The 23,083-nt window shown below is 36.7% G+C and overlaps 2 pseudogenes; one reads left to right on the top strand and one right to left on the bottom strand.

Annotated features, from left to right (window-relative positions):
• The first annotated feature begins 2,155 nt into the window (after window positions 1-2,155).
• LOC148778624 (large ribosomal subunit protein eL33 pseudogene) lies at window positions 2,156-2,491 on the top strand (annotated as a pseudogene).
• Window positions 2,492-12,096: 9,605 nt separating this feature from the next.
• Window positions 12,097-21,126, bottom strand: LOC129538071 (ribonuclease P protein subunit p38-like; annotated as a pseudogene).
• Window positions 21,127-23,083: the final 1,957 nt, after the last annotated feature.

Below are 23,083 nucleotides of genomic sequence, written 5' to 3'. Positions count from 1 at the left end.
TGATTAGCTCTAGCAGTTTTCTGGGATCGATGCATGTTATAGGATGCTCGGGGCTGGTATGCAGGGATGAACCAAAGGGAGGATAAGGGGAGGAGGGAGGTGGGAGGGGAGTTCGGGAGGGGGAACTCATGTACACCCAGGGCGGATTCATGTCAATGTATGGCAAAACCAACCAATATAATATTGTAAAATAATTAGCCTCCAATAAATTAAAAAAAGAACTGTGTTGATAACCACTTCTCTTTAACACAGAAATTTTACTTTGGTACAGGACTCACATTTCCTTGATGTTTAATAAAATGAAACATGCTCATTTTGGAAACACTAGTATCTCTGTTCTTATCTTTTTTTTAATCCTTTGCTGTTAAGCCTGAGGTCCAGGATTTCAATCCTTGCATTTTTCAGCTGAAAATTACCCCAAGATTGAACAGAAAGTTCAAAGAGGTTACGTGACCCTCAAAATTACTCATTGGAATTGGAATTGGAATTAAATAGCACACTTTCCAAATTTTTTTCACCATGTTTTCCACTTGAATTAGTCACCGATGTGGTAACAATATTTTTATGCAATTTAGGAACTTGGTGAATACATTTTTTTAATGAGGGATTGTAAAAAGATGGAAAGAAGAGAAAGGATACTGTTGTAGAGCTAATGATCAATTAAAAAAGGAATATTCTGATTTTGGCTCATCATTAATTTCTGGTGTTGCTGTAACTGTAAAAGTTTTGAGTTAACCATTATTAATTTACACTGAATGATGGAGTTTAATCTTAGGGCATTCAAGAGAATTTACATATGTGTTTGTGTTTCTATACGTTGGGTTTTTGTGTAAGCTTACATGTATATATACATGAGCATATATTTTAACATATATTCACACATGCTTTTAAAGTTTGACAAAAATTTGAGCAAGTAAAATTGCATGGGAACTGCCTTAATATACATGTTTGGATTGTGAAAGTTTATGAAATATTGTAATTATTTCTTCCTGGAATGAAGTCTTTATATATGTTTCAGTGATATTTGCCATCTTAATTTTACAATTATGTTTGAAAATTTATAGAAAATTAGAATCAATCTCATTACCTAACATACTGACTCATCTCAAAATAGTGTGATTATTTTATAAATTCTGTTGTAATTTATAAACTATAAATTTTGTCTTAAAAATTCTGGGATGCAACATCTCGTAGAAGTTCAGAAGTTCTCTGTTGGGTCTTCAGTTAACTTAATTGTTTTCAGGATTGAAGCTCCAGTCTGCAAATCCCACTAGACTCTCTATCAAATAGAATTTGTCATCTGAGTCATACTTAGGAATTTTCAGCAGTATCCAACACAGCTGCAATAGCTTTTCAAATGAAGCCAATTTTGTCTGAAGATAAAAAGAAGACCCAAATTACAGTCTTCTGATAGGAGCATGAGATAGGCCAAAGCCAAACTTATTGGATTTACATGCTTCAAATAGAGGAATTTTAATTTCTCTCAATATTTTTATATTCAGATATTCCATGGGGTGCTATATTTAGGGTTTTTAATCCAAATAGTTTCTTAGGACAAAGAAATTTAAAGCCATCTGCTTCTCTCTCCCCAAATAAATGGAAGTAAATGTGGTTTTCCTAGGTGTGAATTATGACTGTTACTCTGCACAATTAACCTTTCTTCAGGTCAGCATTAATGTTCATGTAAAAAATATTCTGCTTGATTATCTGAAGACTGCATTTTTGTCTATACATTAAGTCATGTTTAAAGAAGCTCTATATTGAGACTTTTTATTGGTCTATGGAATAATTCAATATTAGATTCTTGGTGGAAGAAAGCTGTGGTAAATAGTCTCCTTTTGTTCCCCCAAATTGAAGTGTTGCCCTTTGGAGTCTTGGCTTTCATGTGACAATGCCCATTTTAGTAGTTTTGCTTTATATATTTATTTATTTTATTCCTGTTTATAGGCTATTCTTATTTTTTACTTCCATCCCCCTTTTTAAAAATCATTCACAGCAGTAAACCCAGTCCTGTGTCAATCATAGGTAATAGGTAATAAATATAAATATAAAAAAAGAATGGATTGGTATGGAATAGTTAAAATATTTGGCATTCTCTTTCCACCATCTTGGGACCTGTGGAGTCCTGCTGGGAATAGACTTCTAAAATGCAGATATGTCTGGAAGGCTGTAGTCCAAGACCATTTCTCCTGGCTTAAGTAGGATCTCCAGAGCCAGACAGAGCACCACACAGCTCTTCTAAAAATTGAAGATAATAATCCCTGAAAGAAAACTGAATTCTTTTTGGGCAAAAATTGTTCTTTTGTGTACAAAGCAAAGAACACAGTGACTCCTGGTGGCAAACCAAGCAAAATCAAAAGAATCTGGGGAGAAGTCATTCCACTTGTGTTCATGGAAACAGTGGCATGGTGAGTGCCAAATTCTGAAGTAATTTTGTGCTCAAGCCACTGGACACAGAATCTATGTGATGCTGTACCCCTCAAGATTTTAAGCTTATTGAAAATAAATAAATAAAAGTGCAGGGGGAAGTTAGAGTTTAATAATATGGGCATTTCTTAAAATTACAGGACCCATACCAGGAATCCACCTCTGCTCTTCACCATTTTACAGATGTTAGCTACATTTCATGAAATAATTAGGTCCAAACATCTGGCTAATGAAAAGCCACTCCAAGTAGAAAGTTTCCATATAAAAATTATGCCATCTTGATTATTCAAAGTGTTAATGTTTGGATGATCATACTGAGTAGATTCATGTTACTTTATTTCTATTCTTTCATGTCCAGTTACTGACCCCATTGACCAACCCCACCCCAACTCTTTTAGATAATTTCTGATATGCAATTCATCCCGATTCAGACAGTAACTTCTTAACAAATCGAAGGCTGTCTTTTTCCAATACCTAACATATTTATTTGTATTCATGCCTTTGCTTATGCTGCCTTTCTGTCTAAAATGAGCCTTCCTCATCTCTATATGCTCGACTCCAATTCAACTTTTAACACTCAACTCAAGATCTTTGATTTAGGAAATCTCTTTGATCCTCCCTGTTGAGATCTTTCTCCTCCTCTTCTGATCTTCCTTACCCTTCTCATGGCTGTCAGTTTCTTTTACAGTGTCTTATCTTTCACTAAAGCTACTCCAGGGCAATATTCAGGCTTATTCATCCCTTTATACCCAACAGTAACGATTACTGGGTCTTACATACAATATGCAATTAGTAAATGTTAAGTGTCACATGAGTTACAATATGAAACACTTAATCCAACAAAATGCATGTGAAGTAATCTATTTTTTTGGTATTCTTTAGAACTGATGCAATTTTTAATAAGTTAATTACTTTCAGTTATTTCCATCAACCTGAAAAAAGGAAGGTCACTCTTTCCAGAATAGGAAGTCTTTGGTTAATGGGTTTTTAAAACTTACAGATGTTATGAATTTATTTCCAAAATTAAAAAAAGTAAACAATAGGACTAGTTAGCAAACAAATTGAAAGCAGTTGAACTCTGTGTTTCCCACAAGTATTACAAGTAAGAAAGCATTTAAAAAATAATAATTTTTTAGTGGAAAGAAACATAAGTAATTTACCAAGGAATATAAGAAACAATGACAGGTTAATTAAAAAAATTAAACAATTGATCTAGAAATGATCACAATTTTCATCTGTTTTATTTTGGGGATAAAAAAATTTTAAATGGCATATAAATGAGTATCATGAGAACAAAATACTTTAAAGAGGAGTTCTCACACTTTTGAACTATTTCACTTCCTTTGACTCAATTTCCTTGCAGTCAAAATTTTAAAAAGAAAATGTAAAATAATCAAGTCATGAAGAGACTGAAATTTCCCTTCTCTTTCACAAATACAGGCACCTCACACATAATGTAAGACAAATGTTGAATGTTTGCTTTATTGACCTAAATTCCTTGGAGATGTACGCAAACGCCAGTCGGTTTAGTTGAGTATCCCTAGGAATATATAGAAGTCAGATAATAGTATTATCAAGAGTACTCCTGTGTGTAGGAATTGCAATCCAGTTTTTGGTTGTTAGCATCAAGGTCAGCTCCAAAGTGAGCAGCCTCATTGACCTAGATTCAGCATCAGGGTAATATCACTCTTGATTGTTGCCTGGTGTGAGCTGAAACAGTCACTCCTAAAATATCAGTTAGGGTGTGACTGGCAATGGGAGGCCAACAGTTTAAGGTTAATAGTTGGAGGCATGATGTGATCAAACTGCAAAGGGTTGTGTAAAAATTCATTGACCCTCCTCATCGCCCAATTTGAAGTGACGTACACAACACATTTTTTGGTGGGAAGGGAAGAAATAAGAAATAAATACATTTGCTATTTATTAGTTGTGATGACTAACTGATTAAGAAGAAATCCAGAGCTAATATAAGGCTCTTGAATTATTTCAAAATATCAGAATTACTATTTCCTATTTGAAATAAAATCAAAAAAGGATGGACTCTGAGATCATGTAGATTTAGTGGAGGAAAAGGGGAGATGATGAAGTTTGAGAGATTTCACTGAAATGAACATCAAGTTGCAGAAGGTAACTTTATATCTGCACTTTTTGCTGCAGCAAACACCAGAATAAAATATGGCCAGACGGTCAACTGGGACAGCATGACACACCACTGGAAAAAGTGACGTCGGTGCAAAATTACAAGCAAAGTAAAATCATTGTGAAGCCACGTTACCACCCCCTGCTCAAAATTACATCTGATTCTCTAGACAGTTCATTTGGAAGATTCCCCAAAACAAAAGCAGAGAAATTACATAAATGGTTTTCCAGGCCAACCTTTCTGATTTGTGTGCCGTAAGTTGCTTGCAGTGTTTCTCCAAGCAAGGAATCCAGGAAAATTTCTAGGGGTTGTGTATTTTGGAATCTCACCAAATTGCTAATGATTGCAGCCATACTTGTTAGCAAAGTCCTTCCTAGCAGTAACTAAGGAGAAAGGTGACCAGTGAACTAGAAGTGATGAACAGCAGTGATGAGAGGCACCTTGGGTACACATGGGTACCGACCATGATGTGAGCTCTCTTCCTAGCTGTTTTTTTCCAGCACTGCGTTGGTACAATTAAATTTTCTTCTCCTTGGCTAAAAAAAGGTGAAGAGAACACTTCTTATTTCCTCTTCTCAAAAGTTTAGAATTTAGGGGAAGTGGGCATCAAGAGTTTGGGATTAAGAAATCTTAAGACACAGGATTTTAAAATATTGAAAAACAATACCAAAATATGGGCCATATTGATTGGCCACTTGCCAAAGTGACTCATTTTCGGGTAGTTATTTACTTATGATGATTTCTTTGATTACTCATAATTATTATTTTGTATTTTGTGCAAGAATGAAAGCTCCCTGGAGAAAGGACTGGGTTCTGGTAGTCGGTGTTTCTCTGGCGCCTTGCAGGTAGTCTCCAAGAACAAGTACTCAGTGAGAATCTGTTGACAGATGAGATGCTGAGAATTCAGTCTGATACCATTGATTCTAAGCTTTCTGATGATTTCATTATTTTTCCAGTGTAATTTATATAATTCAAATTTAAATGAAAGGCTTCCTAATTCTCAACCTGGAATAGTAGTTTTATAAGATAATCATTACTTTAGAATAATAATATCCATCTGTAAAGTCATGACATTTTTCTTCATTTCTTATTTTTTTTTTTTAGTCCCCAAATAAAATCCCTGCCAAATGAAAGTAATGCAAGAAAACTCAAATAGTTTGCCAGGGCAAGTTTATTAACATTTTTCCAAACAATATCTTATTTGAATTATTTATTTTGAATCACCAGCCAGAAGATAATTCTTTTTAAAGCTTATAAGAAAATACTTGGCTTGTAAATGTTAGTTTGCCTTGACAAAGGCAAGGAATGGGGTTCACAAAGGGGAAGAGTGCCTCCCACAATTAAAATATTCTCCCAAATTGTTTTTGATTGTCATTTAAATCCTTAGCCTTAAAGAATGTTGGGGCTTCCCTGATGACTCAGCAGGTAAAGAATCTGCCTGCAATGCAGGAGATTCAGGTTTGATCCCTGGGTCAGGAAGATCCCCTGGAGTGGCAGATGGCTATCCACTTCAGTATTCTTTCCTCGATAATCTCATGGGCAGAGGAGCCTGGTGGGCTACGGTCCGTGGGGTTGCAAAATGTTGGACGTGATTGAAGCAACTGAGCACATCCTAAAGAGTGTTAACGCAGAGAGTTTTAATCATCTCAAAATGGAATCTGAAAAATATTAAATATCTAATGCTTGATGCAGTTCCTGGCATGTAAGTGAAACTGTTAGTCACTCAGTCATGTCTGACTTTTTGCAACCCCATGGGTTGTAGCCTGCCTGGCACATAAGGTGCTCAGGAAATTCCAGCTTAATAAATGAATTATGAAGTGGGTTTTCATGTTTCGATTTAATTGGTATGAAGAAGGTTATTTTCATGAAAAAAATAATTGTGGATGATTATCTTATGATTAAAACAATAAACAAAGCCTTTAAAAATAATAATAGTAGTAGTAGCAATTTTTATTTAGTATTTAGAATATACCAGCATTATTTTGGAGAAGGAAATGGCAGCCCAATGCAGTATTCTTGCCTAGAGAATCCTGTGGATGGAGGAGCCTGGTGGGCTGCTGTCCATAAGGTTGCACAGAGTCGGACACGACTGAAGCGACTTAGAATGCATGCATGCATTGGAGAAGGAAATGGCAACCCACTCCAGTATTCTTGCCTAGAGAATCCCAGGGACTGGGGAGCCTGGTGGGCTGCCATCTATGGGGTCGCACAGGGTCGTACATGACTGAAGCGACTTAACAGCAGCAGCATCATTTTGTTTTATTTACATGTATTTATTTTTATACATATTTAATATAATATATAAAATTATAACATATATAATACGTATATAATTTATTTAATCTTCACTACAACACCATGAGCATGATGAATGCTATATTGTTTTGCAGATGAGTAACGTGACTTCCCAAAGATCACAAGGTTAGTGAACCCAGAGCCAAGATTCATACCCAGGAAATTTGATTCCAGGATCCATTCTTTTGACCCCGTATATTAACAATAGGTTCAATTTAGTAGCCCTGAATGCTGTCAATCTTTAGAAACGTTATATTTAAATGAGTGTTTTTCTCTTCAGTGAAAACTTTGGAGTAGCTATATTTAGTTCATTTTTTCCTCTTAATTGCATATTTGTTTGAAACCTTATTTTCACTGTTTCCATTGATGAATTCACTAAGAGTAGACTTAATTTTTTTAAACTAGCACAATTTACTGCAATTTCTGGTGAAAAAGTAAGATTAAACAAATCAAGTTGTGTAACATTGCATCAAAAAAACAAAATGATGATAATGATTGGTAATGATTCCAATTTTCTTTCATGTCTCAGAAATTAATTTTAAAGACAATCCCAGAGATTAGATAAAAAAGTGTTTTTTTAAATAATATATCAACTGAAGATGTAGTCAAAAGTGTATTTTTTTCTGTTGTATTAGTGAAAAGAGAATAAAAATGAAAAATCTCTCAGTTTTTTATGGAATTTAAAAGTCAGTGGAAGAGTCCTTAAAGTCTATTGTCTTGAATTGAGATGGTGTGAATATACCTTTGAAAGCAGAATCTATGTGTAGAATCTCATTCTTCCATTAAATTATATTTTTAATATTATTTTTGTTTGTTTCAGAATCTGTTGGGACAACCAAAGTTTTATTGCAGTCAGTATTAAGCTAGGATTAGCCAAGCAAAACCAGAAAGTGAAAAATTGGGCTTTCCCTCCCCTCAGGGCCTGTCCACGTTGTAAACTACAAAATGATCCCATCCTGACAGTGCAGAAATGAACAGTTTCCACAAAACTTACATATGTGGCAGGGAGCTGTCCCGAAATGACATACTTAGACAAATATTTCTAAAAGGATCATAGGATTGTCTTTACAACAGTATTTCACAGACTTTACAACATTTCTCAGCTGTCTTCTCTTTATTGATTTCTCTTTTTTTTTAAAAGAGCTTTATTAATTTTCAATTTCTGCAAAGAAGATTTTTATGCAAATATTGTTATTTTGATATACATGTTAATTTAGTGCCACGAAGCAATTGAAAAACATAAAAAGCAGCTAGTTGGAGGACACTATGGATTATTAACAGTTAAAGCAGTTAACAAATTCCAATTTTTATTTGATTTTTACTTTAATCCTTCGATAGATGTGCTATTTGCTCTCACTTTATAAATTTGGATTTTCAAGAACATTGCCCACTTTCTACAATTTTTCCTCCAAGTTACTTTCCAACAAGTCTGGTGAGTGCCTCTCGGTGGATAGCAATATTTCCTTGATGATTCCAATAGTTTATGATAAATTAATTAATTACACTATTCAAATACCTATCGTATACAAAGCAAAACACTAAATTTGTTAAGGTATAAACAGAAAAGTAATACAATTTTTAGCCTTATAAAGATTATACAATTTACTTAATATTCAACAAACACTTTGTCCAAAAAATCCTTTATTCTAAGAGAATAAATTCATTTATAAAGTGATAAGTTTAAACATATGTATTTTTTTCCAATTAAAAATGTGTCAGTTATTTACTTAGATTTGCTTTCCCCTCCTGTAATATATTTTGTATTTCTACAGCAGTATCTGTTTTCCAAATAGCTCCCACAGAAATAGATGCATCTCTTCTCTGGACTTCACAGAGTATCATTCTTTTTATTAGAGCATATTACTATAAAACACAGGTAAAGAAAACCAAACACTTTGTTTTCATTGCACATGAAGTGGTTTCTGAACTATGAGCTATTTAAGCTCTCTCTGGAACTGATATATGGATGCTTTTCACTTAAAGATCATGCTAGAATTTTTTGTACTTTAAAATAGGGGATTATACGTCTTCTAGAGTCATTCTTTTTGCTGTTATTTATTTTATTACATTTGACTTCATTTTCTTTTTAATTGAGGTAGCCTGATTCATTGATGTATAAATTTTGGATGGGATGCTTCGGAATGAGGCAATAAGTTTACAAACTCTCACTACTAGTAGGTAGCATCTATTTTTTCTATTGTATATAGTTTAGTGAAATAAACCTAGAAAAAGGATAAAAGAAACTTACCTTCTCAATACAACTAAAGTGTTTCTTATAGAAAGATATCAAACAAATTTACATGAAAATATGTAGCAGTTTTAAAAATAATAAATTTTGGAACTGTTAGTATCCATGATCCAGAGATAGGGTGGTTGGCCTTTTTGTGACTGCTCCGTTGAGTTATGGCAAGCATAGTCGTCATCCGGCTGTCACACTGTTTTGTCAGTCATAGCAATTGAGTCAGATTCATACTGTCCTGTAGAAAGCTCAAGGTCTTTCAAGCGTGCATTCTTTTGGCATTTCTAATCAAAAGCTTCACTCTGATTTAGAAAACTACTGACAACAATGTTACCCTTGTTTGTGCAGAGAAGAGTGAATATGCTTTAAAATGATAGGACAAAAATCTCAACATTACTACCTTCCCATTGGACAGTTCTACATGCTGCTGCTGCTGCTGCTAAGTCGCTTCAGTCGTGTCCGAATCTGTGTGACCCATGGATGGCAGCCCACCAGGCTCCTCTGTCCCTGGGATTCTCCAGGCAAGAACACTGGAGTTGGTTGCCATTTCCTTCTCTGGATAGCAACATAACAAAGCTATGTAAGAGATAAATGTAATAGCATTATAACATGCTATTAAAATTTATTACATGCTATTAAAAATCAGTTGCCCAAGAATATGGTGAAGAGACATGGCTGTGTACTAGAAGTAGTTGTCATTGAATTTCAGTTGTGTCTGACTCTTTGCAGCCCCATGGTCTGCAGCACACCAGGCTACCCTGTCCTTCACCATCTCCCGGAATTTGTTCAAACTCGTGTCCGTTGAGTCAGTGATGCCATCCAACTATCTCATCCTCTGTCGTTCCCTTCTTCTCCTGCCCTCAATCTTTCCCAGCATTAGGATCTTTGCAAATGAGTCGGTTGTTTGCATCAGGTGACCAAAGTATTGGAGTTTCAGCTTTAGCATCAGTTCTTTGAATGAATATACAGAGCTGAGTAGTTGTGTATTAGTAGTTGATGTGAAAAAAATAGTTGGTAGGTTTTAGTTAATCTTAGCAGCGAAATATGGCTGTTAAATTGGTCTACACCCTCATTTATGAATTAAATGTATACTTTTATGTATACTTGTGGTGCTGGAGAAGACTCTTGAGAGTCCCTTGGACTGCAAGGAAATCCAACCAGTCCATTCTAGGGGAGATCAATCCTGGGTGTTCATTGGAAGGACTTATGCTAAAGCTGAAACTCCAATACTTTGGCCACCTCATGCGACGAGTTGACTCACTGGAAAGGAGTCTGATGCTGGGAGGGATTGGGGGTAGGAGGAGACGGGGATGACAGAGAATGAGATGGCTGGATGGCATCACCGACTCGATGGACATGAGTTTGAGTGAACTCTGGGAGTTGGTGATGGACAGGGAGGCCTGGCGTGCTGTGGTTCATGGGGTCACAAAGAGTCGGACACGACTAAGAGACTGAACTGAACTGAACTGATACCCATACTAGATTAAAAGTGTATTAAATGTATATTAAATGTATACCTATTGTGTGCTAAGTGTTGTGCCTGACATATGACTTAGTGATGAAATAGACCTGATCTATATCTTTAATAAGTCTACAGTCTAGTCTGAAATGCTGACAAGAAGCAATTTCAACTCAGAGTGATAAATACAATGAAAAAGATGGTACAGAAACTTGTGAAGGCCACATGATCCTATATATAGCTGTCAAGATGAGTTTCCAGTCAAATGATTTTCAAAATGACATTGCTTCTATTTTCCACCAACCTCACACAAAGAGGTTCATCCAGTTCAGTTCAGTTCAGTTCAGTCTCTCAGTTGTGTCCGACTCTCCATGACCCCATGAACCACAGCACGCCAGGCCTCCCTGTCCATCACCAACTCCCAGAGTTCACTCAAACTCATGTCCACAGAGTTGGTGATGCCATCCAGCCATCTCATTCTCGGTCGTCCCCTTCTCCTCCCACCCCCAACCTTTCCTAGCATCAGAGTCTTTTCCAGTGAGTCAACTCGTCGCATGAGGTGGCCAAAGTATTGGAGTTTCAGCTTTAGCATCAGTCCTTCCAATCTAAATCCTAACCTTGGCCTGGTCTATGACAGTCTTGCTACCCTTCCCCTCCTCTACACTATCCGGGAAAGATTGAACATGGTATTGTTTCTAACTTCCTTAACCATCCAGAAAATTCTTATAAATGTGCAATTGGGCAATGAAAGATTCTGACAACCAAAGGGCTTTTGTGATATGTCTTTCCTCTCCTTGATAAGAAACAGACTTGCATTCAGGTTGTGCATCCCAGTAGCTTTTTATTTTTTTTTTTTAGGAAAGAAGATGGATAAATCTAAAAGGCGGATTAGTTACCCTTTATTTCCAGATCATAATGACCCAAAACATTCAGAGCTGGAGCAGACACATCTATAAAAGCCATTAGCTCTTGAGCAAGCCCTATTCCATACTATTGTCAATCATGTTTACCAGTAAGTGTCAGCTGCTGAATTGTGTCTGACTCTGCAACCCACCAGACTCCTCTGTCCATGGGATTCTCCAGGCAAGAATAGTGGAGTGGGTTGCCATTCCCTTCTCCAGGGGATCTTCCCAACACAGGGATTCAATCTGGGTCTCCTGCATTGCAGGCAGATTCTTTATCATCTGAACTATTACAGCAGCTCTTACCAGTAAGAGAGAATTTATATTCTATATTTTATTAAAAGAATTAGGCAATTTTATAAAACATTTGAGAACATTTTCATGCATGCGCTCAGTAGTGTCTAACTCTTAGTAACCCATGGACTGTAGCCTACTAGACTCTTCTGTCCATGGGATTTCCCAGGCAAGAATACCGGAATGGGTTGCCATTTCCTACTCCAGGGGATCTTCCCCACCCAGGGATCGAACCTGTGTCTCCTGCATTGGAGGGGAAAATTCCTCAATACTATGCCACCCAGGCGGCTCCAAGATTTCTTTATGAAGTGTCATTTTACAACTGTATGAAGTGACAGGTTTATCCAAGATTACTTTGAAGCTGGTTTTTTTTTTTTTCTTTTTTGAGTGGTTTCCTTATCTTTTTGGGGTTTGGAATCAGTTTATTTTCAGGGTGTAACATTAGAGCTTGCTGACCCTCAGTGAGCTTTCTTTGTGGTTTAGAGAATTCTTCAATGGAAGTGTCCAAGATCTCTGTCTTAGGCTTTCCAAAGATTCTGTCTCCAGATTCTCTCCGGGTCACGGCACATTTAGACGGGGATCTCTGGGCATGACGGCCCTCAGTTGTTCCCAAAGGCATTGGTGTTTCTTCTGAATCCCAAGGCCAGGACATATGTTAAGCTCAGGGCGGGTGCGAGCCCCTGGCTGGGCTGGGGCATCCGGCAGATGGTGGTACTTCCGCTGATGGCTCAGCTGCCTCACGTGTGCAGTGACGATGGCTGGCTTGGCTGACAGACACAGCAAGGCCAAGAGCAGCCTGCTGCCCTCTGGCGCTCCGGTGACCTCGCGGGTGCCGATGGCACTGATGCTTCCTGACGTCAGCGGGAGTCCATCCTGACGCCTGAGGGTCACCTCCTGTCTTTTCCTCCTTCTGCTCCTCACCAGTGTCCACATCCATGCTAATCCTGTCTCCACTTTATTTTTCCAAAGGTGGCTGCATTTTCTTTCTCTTCTTGTCCACAACTTTCTGAAGCTGGAGAGATTGAATTCTGTCCTCTGAGGTCTACAGTATGAATTCATTTCCTCCCTGGCCAGGGCACCGCAGCCGATGCTGCGCTGGGTTATTCAGCTTTGCCTTAACAGGTAAAGGTCTATTCTTCAGCCTGGAGCCGCTCCTTGGCACTTGGGGGCTGCAGCCATTCTGAAAATCAGTTCTGTGCTTTGGGCATTAGCTCCATCTTCAGGAGCGGCTGTCACATTCAAAGCAGAGGAGTGACACAGTTAGAAAGGTGTCAGAGAAAGATCTTGGTGTACTCCAGCTAGGAAGAGTCCTTTGCCAAGACTGGAAGCATCAAAGAGGCTCCAGAACAGTCTATCAGTGTGCGAGCACAGAGACCTTGCCTTGGGGTAGGGAAGAGGGGAGGTGCAAAACCACTCAGAGAACACTTCATTTTTCTGCATCCGCATGCTAAGTCCCTTCACTCGGGACTGACTCTTTGTGACCCTTTGGACTGTAGCCAGCCAGGCTCCTCTGTCCATGGAATTCTCCAGGCAAGAATACTGGAGTGGGTTGCCATGCCCTCCTCCAGGGGATCTTCCTGACCCTGGGATAGAACCCGCGTCTCCTGTGGCTCCTGAATTCCAGGAGGATTCTTTATTGTTCTTCTGCATCGGGACACTTCCAAACGGGAAAGTTGGCCCAGGATGTCACAAAAGAGCAAGGCCTGATCTCTTAAAAACCCTGAGTTTAACTGGGGAGAGGGGAGGGGTCTGGTCAAGGCCCTCCAGGACAGTGGAGAAAGAGTTCTAGCTACAGGTCTATTTTTAGAGTAGTCTTTGTATCAGTTCAGTCACTCAGTCATGTCCGACTCTTTGCGATCCCATGGACTGCAGGACACCAGGCCTCCCTCTCCATCACCGACCACTGGAGTACTCAAACTCATGTCCATTGAGTCGGTGATTTACTTTAAATTATCTTTTGTTTTTCTTCCCCTTCTCCTCCTTATTCTGGATCACTCCTTCCCAACATCTACATGGTTTGCTTCCTTGTTTTCTGCAGATCTTTGCTCCAATATCACTGATAGTCAATTCTTTGACTATCTCATTTAAAATCTCACATCCTTACCAGCCCTCTGCTATCTCTTTCCTACTTCATTTTTCTTCTCACCGCTTACAATCCTCTGATAGACTATATATTTTACTTACTTTTCTGCTGTTGTCTTTTCAGCTGAATTATAAATCCCATAAAGACAAGACTTCTGTCTCTTTTGTTCTTTCCTGTAACTCCAGCACCTAATACTCAAGTACCAAGTATTAGACATAGTAGATATGCAATGAATATTTGTAAAAAATAACTGAATGAATAAATAAACCATAAACATTGACTTCACTCTGACCTCTTTCTTGAGAGCCACACCTTTTTACTCTGGAAATCAGCACTATAGTCCACCTCTTGCCTGGATCAGGTAATACCCTTCAAGTTTCTTGCCTTCTAGGCTTTCTTCTTTTTACATTTATTCTGTATACTATTCCTTGAGAAATTATTTTAAAGTCCAAATCTTATCCTGTCACTCACCAATTTATGGTTTTCCAATGGACTTCACCACTCTTAGAAGAAAAACCGGCATTTTAAGAAGAATCAGATTAGCTTTCCTCATCTCACTTTGCTATCTCAGGTCTAACACTCCAAGTCTTCATTCTGACCATCCTAAATTACTTTGACTTCCTCTAACTCATTGCTTTCTTTTGTACCTTCGGATCTTCACCTATATTCTGCTTGACACACTCTTCTCAAACTCCACACGATTAGCCTAACTCTCACATGAGTCTTCAGTGTCAGATGCTCTTGCCCTGGGAAACTTTCCCTGAAGGACAAAAAAGCCAGTTGTTCCTGATAAGTACTTCCTTAGTACTGGCATTTTCTCAAGGCAGTTGTCACATGTTACTTAAATTGGTTATTCCTCTGTGCCCTTTGTTCGGGTCTCAGTGCCATGCAGATGGTCATCTCATTTGTTTCTTTCACATCCAGATCCCTAGAGCTTAGCGTGGTGCTCAGCTTATGGTGTTTGTTATTTGTTGCAAGTAAAAGAGAGAAAGAATGAATAAAAAAAGTGTGGAAAGGGTGGGGGAATTAGACTTTATTCTGTATTTAAAAGGAAACTAGCTTAGATTGCCCATGGAGATAAATGTTCTTAAAAATTTAAATTGGATAATAAAAACACATTTAGGATCCAGCAGAAAATGTTTCAGTGTTACCTTTAAATCACTCTCTTATTTTATTTAACCCAATATGCTCCCCAGGCCATAAAAGTTTCTAAATAAATACCTAGTAAATAACACACTTCCCAAGTCTGGTTCAAAATTGGGAAAGGAGTACATTGAGGCTGTATATTGTCACCCTACTTATTTAACTTATATGCAGAGTACATCATGCAAAATGCTGGGCTGGATGAAACCCAAGCTGGAATCAAGATTGCCAGGAAAAATATCAACAACCTCAGATATGCAGATGATAGCATCCTAATGACAGAAAGTGAAGAGGAACTAAAGATCCTCTTGATGAATGTGAAAGAGGAGCATGAAAAAGCTGGCTTAAAACTCAATATTCAGAAATCATGGCATCCAGTCCTATCACTTCATGGCAAATAGAGGGGGAAAAAATGGAATCAGTGACAGAATTCGTTTTCTTGGGCTCCAAAATCACTGGACAGTGACTGTAGCCATGAAATTAAAAGATGCTTGCTCCTTGGAAGAAAAGCTATGACAAACCTAGACAGTGTATTAAAAAGCAGAGATATCATTTTGCTGACAAACATCTGTCTAGTCAAAGCAATGGTTTTTCCAGTGGTCATGTATGGATGTGAGAGTTGCACCATAAAGAAGGCTGAGTGCTGAAGCATTATGCTTTTGAACTGTGGTGTTGTAGAAGACTCTTGAGAGTCCCTTGGACTGCAAGGAGATCCAACCAGTCCATCCTACAGGAAATCAGTCCTGAGTATTCATTGGAAGAACTGATGCTGAAACTCCAATGCTTTGGCTACCTTATGTGAAGAGCCAACTCATTGGAAAAGACCCTGATACTGGAAAAGATTGATGGCAGGAGAAGGGGGTGACAGGGAATGAGATAATTGGATAATATCACCGATTCAATGGATATGGATTTGAGCAAACTCAGGGAGATACTGAAAGACAGGGAAGCCTGGCGTCCTGTAGTCCTTTGGGTCACAGATGGTTGGACCCAACTTAGGAACCGAACAACATCAACAACAAGTAACACAAAAGACTATTCTTTTTTTCAGCCAGATAAGACGTAATCTATGTGAATATTCACAGAATGTTTAGTAAATTTTTACTCTGTTTTAGTGAGAGTATTTACAATGCTCTCCAGGCCAGGACCTGGTTCACCCAGTCCAGTTCACCATGAAAATGATAGTGACTCCATGGAACAAATGGAATGGGAGACCACTCAGAAATCATTTCTATGTGATGGAGTTTTAATCAAGTACTTCTAAACTAGTTTATTATAGACATATTCTATAATAAATTTATAATTTATTATAGACATATTCTTCAAAATAGCTATTAAACTGTTCCATCTTCAAACAACATCAACCCTCAGGCAATCAAGTTCCACAGATTATCAGAAGAAGTATTAAATATTTCAGTTGCTGTAACACTAGCCTATTCAAAAATTTCCAAGTTGCCTAATACTTCTAATCTTTCCAGACTTCTTGAACCACCCAAACCACCAAATGATTAACTTCCCTCTCATTTCTCCTAACTTTGATCGAGTTTTTTGCTCTTGCCTTTCAAGGATACTGAGACAATTATCAAATTCAATCTGCTTGGACCTAGAAGTTGTGCTGTAGAGAGGGCCAGGTGGACCCTCACACATTGACAGCCCAATAAGAGGATTCTCTGTCCATTCATCTCAAATCTGCAACAATAACCACTCTGAAACAAAGCTGGGAATGTAGGTGAAGAAAAAGGGTGGAATCAATCTGAGCTTGAAACTGCTGCAAACATCATGTGTACTGATTTTTCCTTGCTATTATTACCATCTTTCAGAGCTCTGCCAAGGATTTGGAATCCATCTCTTTGCTAAGTCTACCACATGTTATCTTTCTCCTCAGACAGACCATGAGCTAATGCTGCAGGATAGTCCACCATCTGGTCTCTTTGCAGGACTAAACTCCATCTTTATGCTTAAGACAAGAATGCTAAAGAGGAACTCCTATTAAGTAGAACTTAAGTAAAACTTTCTCTTTCATACCATGTTGGCAAAATTAAACACACACTAAAAAACCAAGCAATAATAATAACAAAATTAAAAAATCACAGGGAAAAATTTTACATCTGAACATTTTATTCCTTGTTTGTTTCATTGTGTTTGTATTTTTGGTCAAATATGGCATCATACACTAGACGGACATGAGTTTGAGCAAACTCCAGGAGATAGTGAAGGACAGGTAAGCCTGGTGTGCTGCAGTCCATGGGGTCACAAAAAATTAGACACAACTGAGCGATTGAGCAATAACAACAAATGCTCAACTCACATTTTAGTGTAACGCTTTACTTATCGCTCTGCTTACGTAAGATATCTGTGACAACTATTCCCTAACTGAATAAAGGAGTAAAATGTGGGAGAGAGGACTTAATAAGTATTAACCTAATGAGAGCTTGTCAAATATGATTTAAAGCCAGATATTGGTTATCAATTCTGTTTGTGTGGCAAGTCACTTCAGTCATGTCCGACTCTTTGGGACCCCAGGGACTATATCCCATCAGGGTCCTCTGTTCATGGGATTCTACAGATAAGAATACTGGAGTGAGTTGCCATACCCTCAGGGGATCGTTCTGATTTTCTGCTTTAGCTGCAACAATTAAAATGATTCAATAATAGGTTAGATGTTAATTCACCACAGAACTATCAATTTACTGCAATGGTGATTCCTAGAAATATGAAATGAACAAGTCTTGGTATGTTAAAGTGAGAGCTGAGAAGTGAGATGAATGAATGTGAAATTAAAATATGGCATAACTTGGAAAAGGAATTGATTGAAGTAAGATTTTGAGATGGAAAAAGTATTGAGCAAGTTTGTTACGTATGAGCCAGCGTCCTGGCTCACTTAGGAGTGAAATAGAAGAAAGGAGAAAGAGTTGCTAAGAAAATGGGTAGTTGAAATGATAAATGGGCTTCCCAGGTGGCTGTGGGGTAAAGAATACACCTGCCAATGAAACAGACGCAGAAGACATGGGTTCTGTCCCTGTGTTGGGAAGATTTCCTGAGGAGGAAATGGCAACCCACTCCAGTATTATTGCCTTGGAAATTCCAGAGACAGAGGAGCCTGGTCTGCTACAACCCATGGGGTCGCAAAAGAGTCAGACATGACTGAATGAGCAGGCACACAAAATAAAAAAAGGCAAACCCTATTTTGTATCCATAATTTGATTATTATTATTGAATCTCTTCTCATTCTTCAGTTAATAAGTAATCCTTTATAATGAGTGTGTTTCAAGTGGTGCCATACAATAGTCCTTGTCTTTATGTTCACAGCTTTTGGATAACAAATAAAAGTATTCTAACAGAGTTAAGCTAAGAGAACAGTGAAAAGAGCAGGAGTCAAATTAATCATTAGTAAGCAACTGTTGTATTTTCCTCAAGTTCATTTGAGTCAAAACCATCATGTTCTGATTTATGAATCGAACTTTCACAATAGTGTGAAAAGACAAGGTGATGGGAAAACTTGAGTGAAGAGTGAAGTAGAAGTTATAAGGGAGAGAGAATAACACTTTCTTGAGTGCATGCTTTTATATAATTTTGACATTTGAAAGCTCTAATTTTAGTTCGATATATAGGCCATTTGTATTTAAAGCTATTAATGTTAAGCTTAGTTTTAAATTTCTACAAATTTTAAATATAAATTAATATAAATGGGAAAGAAAAAAAGTAACTCAAAAACTGAAAGAACACTGAATCAAAAGGACCTAATCATATTTCAGTTGAATATTACAACCACACTATAGGGACAAATAAACAAACTCAACTAGTTGCCTATTTGAAACTCAAAATATAGGAGATAATAAATAAGCTTTCCTAATAAGTGTATTAGGAAATAAGAACACCACACAAAATTTAAAAAAATATGAAACAAAAAGTTGCTTGTGTTGTGATCAATAAAATTAATAAAACTCTAGTCAGGATAATTAAGAAAAGGAAGAAAAGATACTGAAAAGAAGCCAACTGCTCATATTAAGAATGAGAAAGGTGATAGTACTACAGATGTTACAATTACTAAAAAAATAAGATGATATTATGAAAAATTTATGTCAGCAAATTTGAAAATTTATATTAAGCAAATAACATAAAAAGCACAAATTGTAATGTTTATTCAAGACAAAAACAGATAACCCAAATGTCATAGGTTTATTTAAAAATATTTAGTTGCACTTAAAACCATTACAGAAATTTTTGAAGTTAATTTCTAGAAAAGAGGTGAATTCTAACAGTAAAGAGGAAAGTAATATTTATGCTACTCTATTTCATTGAGAAAAATACACAGGATGAAGTATTTCCCAACTCATGAAGCTAGTGTTACTATGATCCTAAAACCAGATCAAGATAATACACAAATAAAAAATAGCAAACATATACCTTGTGAATAGGTGCAAAAAATTTTAACAAAATGATAGCAAATTGAATCTGACAATACTGTATAATATACTGACCACCTGGGTTTTAACCAAGGAATGAAAAGTTTTAGAGTTTGAAAGTCAATCAGTAGAGCTAATAATATTAACACAATAGAAAAAAAGAAAAAACATATAATCATTACAACAGATGTAGAAAAAGCATATGGCAATATCCAAATCTAGTCCTAACTGAAAACTTTCAGCTTGGTTGAAATAGAAGAGAACTTTCTCAACCTGATGAATGACTTCTATGGGAAATCTACAGCTAAACTTACACTTAGTGAAGAAAAACTTATTACATTGCCCCTAAGATAAGCAAGAGAGAAACACAGTTCCATCTCATCGCTTCTATTCAGCATGTGTGGAAGTTTCTAGATAGTGCAGTAATGTAAGAAAACTAAATGAAAAGCATATAGTTTGGAAAATAAAAACTGGAACTACTGAGTTTAGCACAGTGCAGAATATCAGATAAATATACTAAAATTAATTTTATTCTATATGCTAGCAAGATTAATTGAAAATTGCAATGTAAATAAATACAATATATAATGGCACTAAAATATAAAATGGTGGTGGTGGTTTAGTCACTAAGTTGTGTCCAACTCTTTGTAAGCCCTGCCGGGCTTCTCTGTCCATGGGATTCTCCAGGTAAGAATACTGGAGTGGGTTGCCATTTCCTTCTCCAGGAAAATATAAAATACTTAAGAGCAAATCTAAAAACATGTATAAGGCCTGTGTACACTCAATATAACAAAACTAATAAAAGATTTCTAAGAAAATCGAAATAAATGAAGATATATGCCTTGTTTACAAATTGGATCACACAGTAATGTTAAGATGCCAGTTCCCCCAAAACTGAGCTATAGATTTAATGCAGTTTCAGTAAAAATTACTGTCGTGGAAACTGGCAATGTCATTTGAAGTTTTGTACAAAAGTACAAATGATCTAGAACAGACAAAACAACTTGAAAAAGGCTTAAACTTAAATGACCAGGGATATGGACTTTAGGACTTATTATAAGTTATAGTAGGCAATATAGTATGGTGATGGTGTGAGGATAAGCAGATTGATGAAATAGAATCGCGATTACAGAAATAGGCATACATGCAAATAGTCAACTGATGTTCATCAAAGGTATAAAGTCAATTTCACAAAGAAAGAAAACAATTCTTATACTGTGCAGGAATAATTGAATATCTGTTTACAAAGAAACAAACATTGATACATATTATTCAAGTACTGGAATTAATTGCTGATACATACTAATGCTAAAGGGAAGTTCCCTCAGATACCATATTGATTCCTATAATTAATTCATAAATGTTTATCTGTAAGTTCCTTCACTAGACTCAGGATCTTTCCTTCAAGGTTTATTGAGACAAAACTGATCCACAGGACTATGAATTTAACGTATACAACATATAGGTTTGACTACATACATCACAAAAGGATTATCAAAATAGGTTCAGTGATCATCTGTCCTCTCATATAGCTACAAAAGTAAAGAGGTAGAACACTTTTTTCCTTTGTGATAAGAACATTTAGGATTTACTCTCTTATTGACTTTCATATATAACTTATAACAGTGTTGGTTATATTTATCATCTTGTACGTTACATCCTTGTACTTATTTATCTTGTAACTGGGAGCTTGTACATTTTGACTGCCTTCCTCCTGCTGTGCTCCACCACAACCCATCTCTGCCAACTACAAATCTGATCTCATTTTTTCCTAAGTTTGTTTGCTTTTGAAGTATAATTGACCTACACTATGTTAGTTCTTGTTATAAAACATAGAGATTTGATATTGTTATACATTAGTCTATTTGCCATCCATCACCATACAAACATATTACATAATTATTGGCTGTATTCCCCACACTGTGCATTTCACAGCTGTAACTCATTTGTTTTGCAATTGGAAGTTTGTACCTCTTAATCTCCTTCACCAATTTCTTTCTCTTACTCTATAAAATATATATCATTCTTTATACACAGAAATAAACTGAAATGGTGCATAGAGCTAAATGTAACATCAAAGATCATAAATTCACTAGAAGAAAATGAGATAAAACTTTTTGATCCTGTGTTGGGTACAGATTTTTTTTGTATCAAAGAAATAACTGATAAATGGAATATCATTAAAATTAAGAACTTTGGGTCTTTGAACAACACTGAGAAGTTGAAAAATCACACATGGGGAGAAAATATTTGTAAACCATGCATCTAGTCAGAATCTTGTATCTACAACATATATAGAACTCTCAAAGGTCAATAATAAGACAAGCAACAACCAAGTTAAAAAAGCAAAAGATTTAAACACTTTATCAAAGCTTTTGAACTGTGGTGTTGGAGAAGACTCTTGAGTCCCTTGTACCACAAGGAGATCCAACCAGTCTATTCTAAGGGAGATCGATCCTGGGTGTTCATTGGAGGGACTGATGCTAAAGCTGAAACTGCAATACTTTGGCCACCTCATACGAACGAGTTGACTCACTGGAAAAGACTCTGATGCTGGGAAAGGTTGGAGGCGGGAGGAGAAGGGGATGACAGAGAATGAGATGGCTGGATGGCATCACCGACTCTGTGGACATGAGTTTGAGTGAACTCCGGGAGTTGGTATGGACAGGGAGGCCTGGCGTGCTGTGATTCATGGTGTCACGGAGAGTTGGACACGACTGAGCGACTGAAATGAACTGAACTGAACTGAACTGATCTATGGATTGCAATACACACATGAAAAGATGCTCAACATCATTTGTCGCTGGGGAAACAGATATTACAGCAATGAGATAAGTCTGCACATGTATTAGAAAGTCAAAAATTAAAGTGTAGATGAGATGTTAAAGTGTTGATAATGTATAACAACTAAAACTCTCATACACAGTTGGCACAAATGTAAAATAATACAACTGCTTTGAGAAACAATATTTCAGTTTTTTAAATTTAAAATACCGTAGTTATTTCATTCTTAGATATTTACTCAATGTAAATAAAAGCATATGTTTATACTTGTTAGTGAATGTTATTCTTAATAACCCCAAACTAGAAACAATCCATATTTCCAACAACAGATCAATGGATAACAAATTATAGAAATTGGCGTACAATGGAATACTACTCAGCAATGAATTATTGAGCCACTTAGCAGTCTTGATACATATCAAAATAATCATACTGAGTAAAAGAAGCCAGATTAAAAAAAGACTATATAATATATAATTTCACTTGTATTAAATTCTGTAAAATGCAAATTCACCTACAGTGACATAGAGTAAATAAATGATTTTCTAGGATGGAGGGGGTGGGGAAGAGCAGAGAGAGGGGTTACAAAGAGACCTAAAGAAATTTTGGGAGTGATTGCTTATTATCTTGATTTTGATGATAGTTTAATAAATATATACATATATCAATTATTATCAATTTTAAACTTTAATCATAAGCATTTTATTGTATGTCTATTATTCATGATTAAAGCTGTTAAAAAAGAAAAAGAGAAGATGACTACACACAGGTGTAGAAAATGGCAGGGGCTGGTGGGAGTGATCAACAGACAGTGGATTTCTTACAAGAGAGAATGTAGATAACATTCAGTTCAGTCACTCAGTCATGTCCGAACATTTGCGACCCCATGAATAACAGCATGAAAGGCCTCC

This window comes from Moschus berezovskii, chromosome 2 (genome assembly GCF_049115385.1).
Source record: "Moschus berezovskii isolate FMDL1 chromosome 2, NW_MosBer_1.0, whole genome shotgun sequence".
Taxonomy (NCBI): domain Eukaryota; kingdom Metazoa; phylum Chordata; class Mammalia; order Artiodactyla; family Moschidae; genus Moschus; species Moschus berezovskii.
Note: the sequence above shows the minus strand (reverse complement) of the source record. Positions and strands in the feature narration are given on the sequence as shown.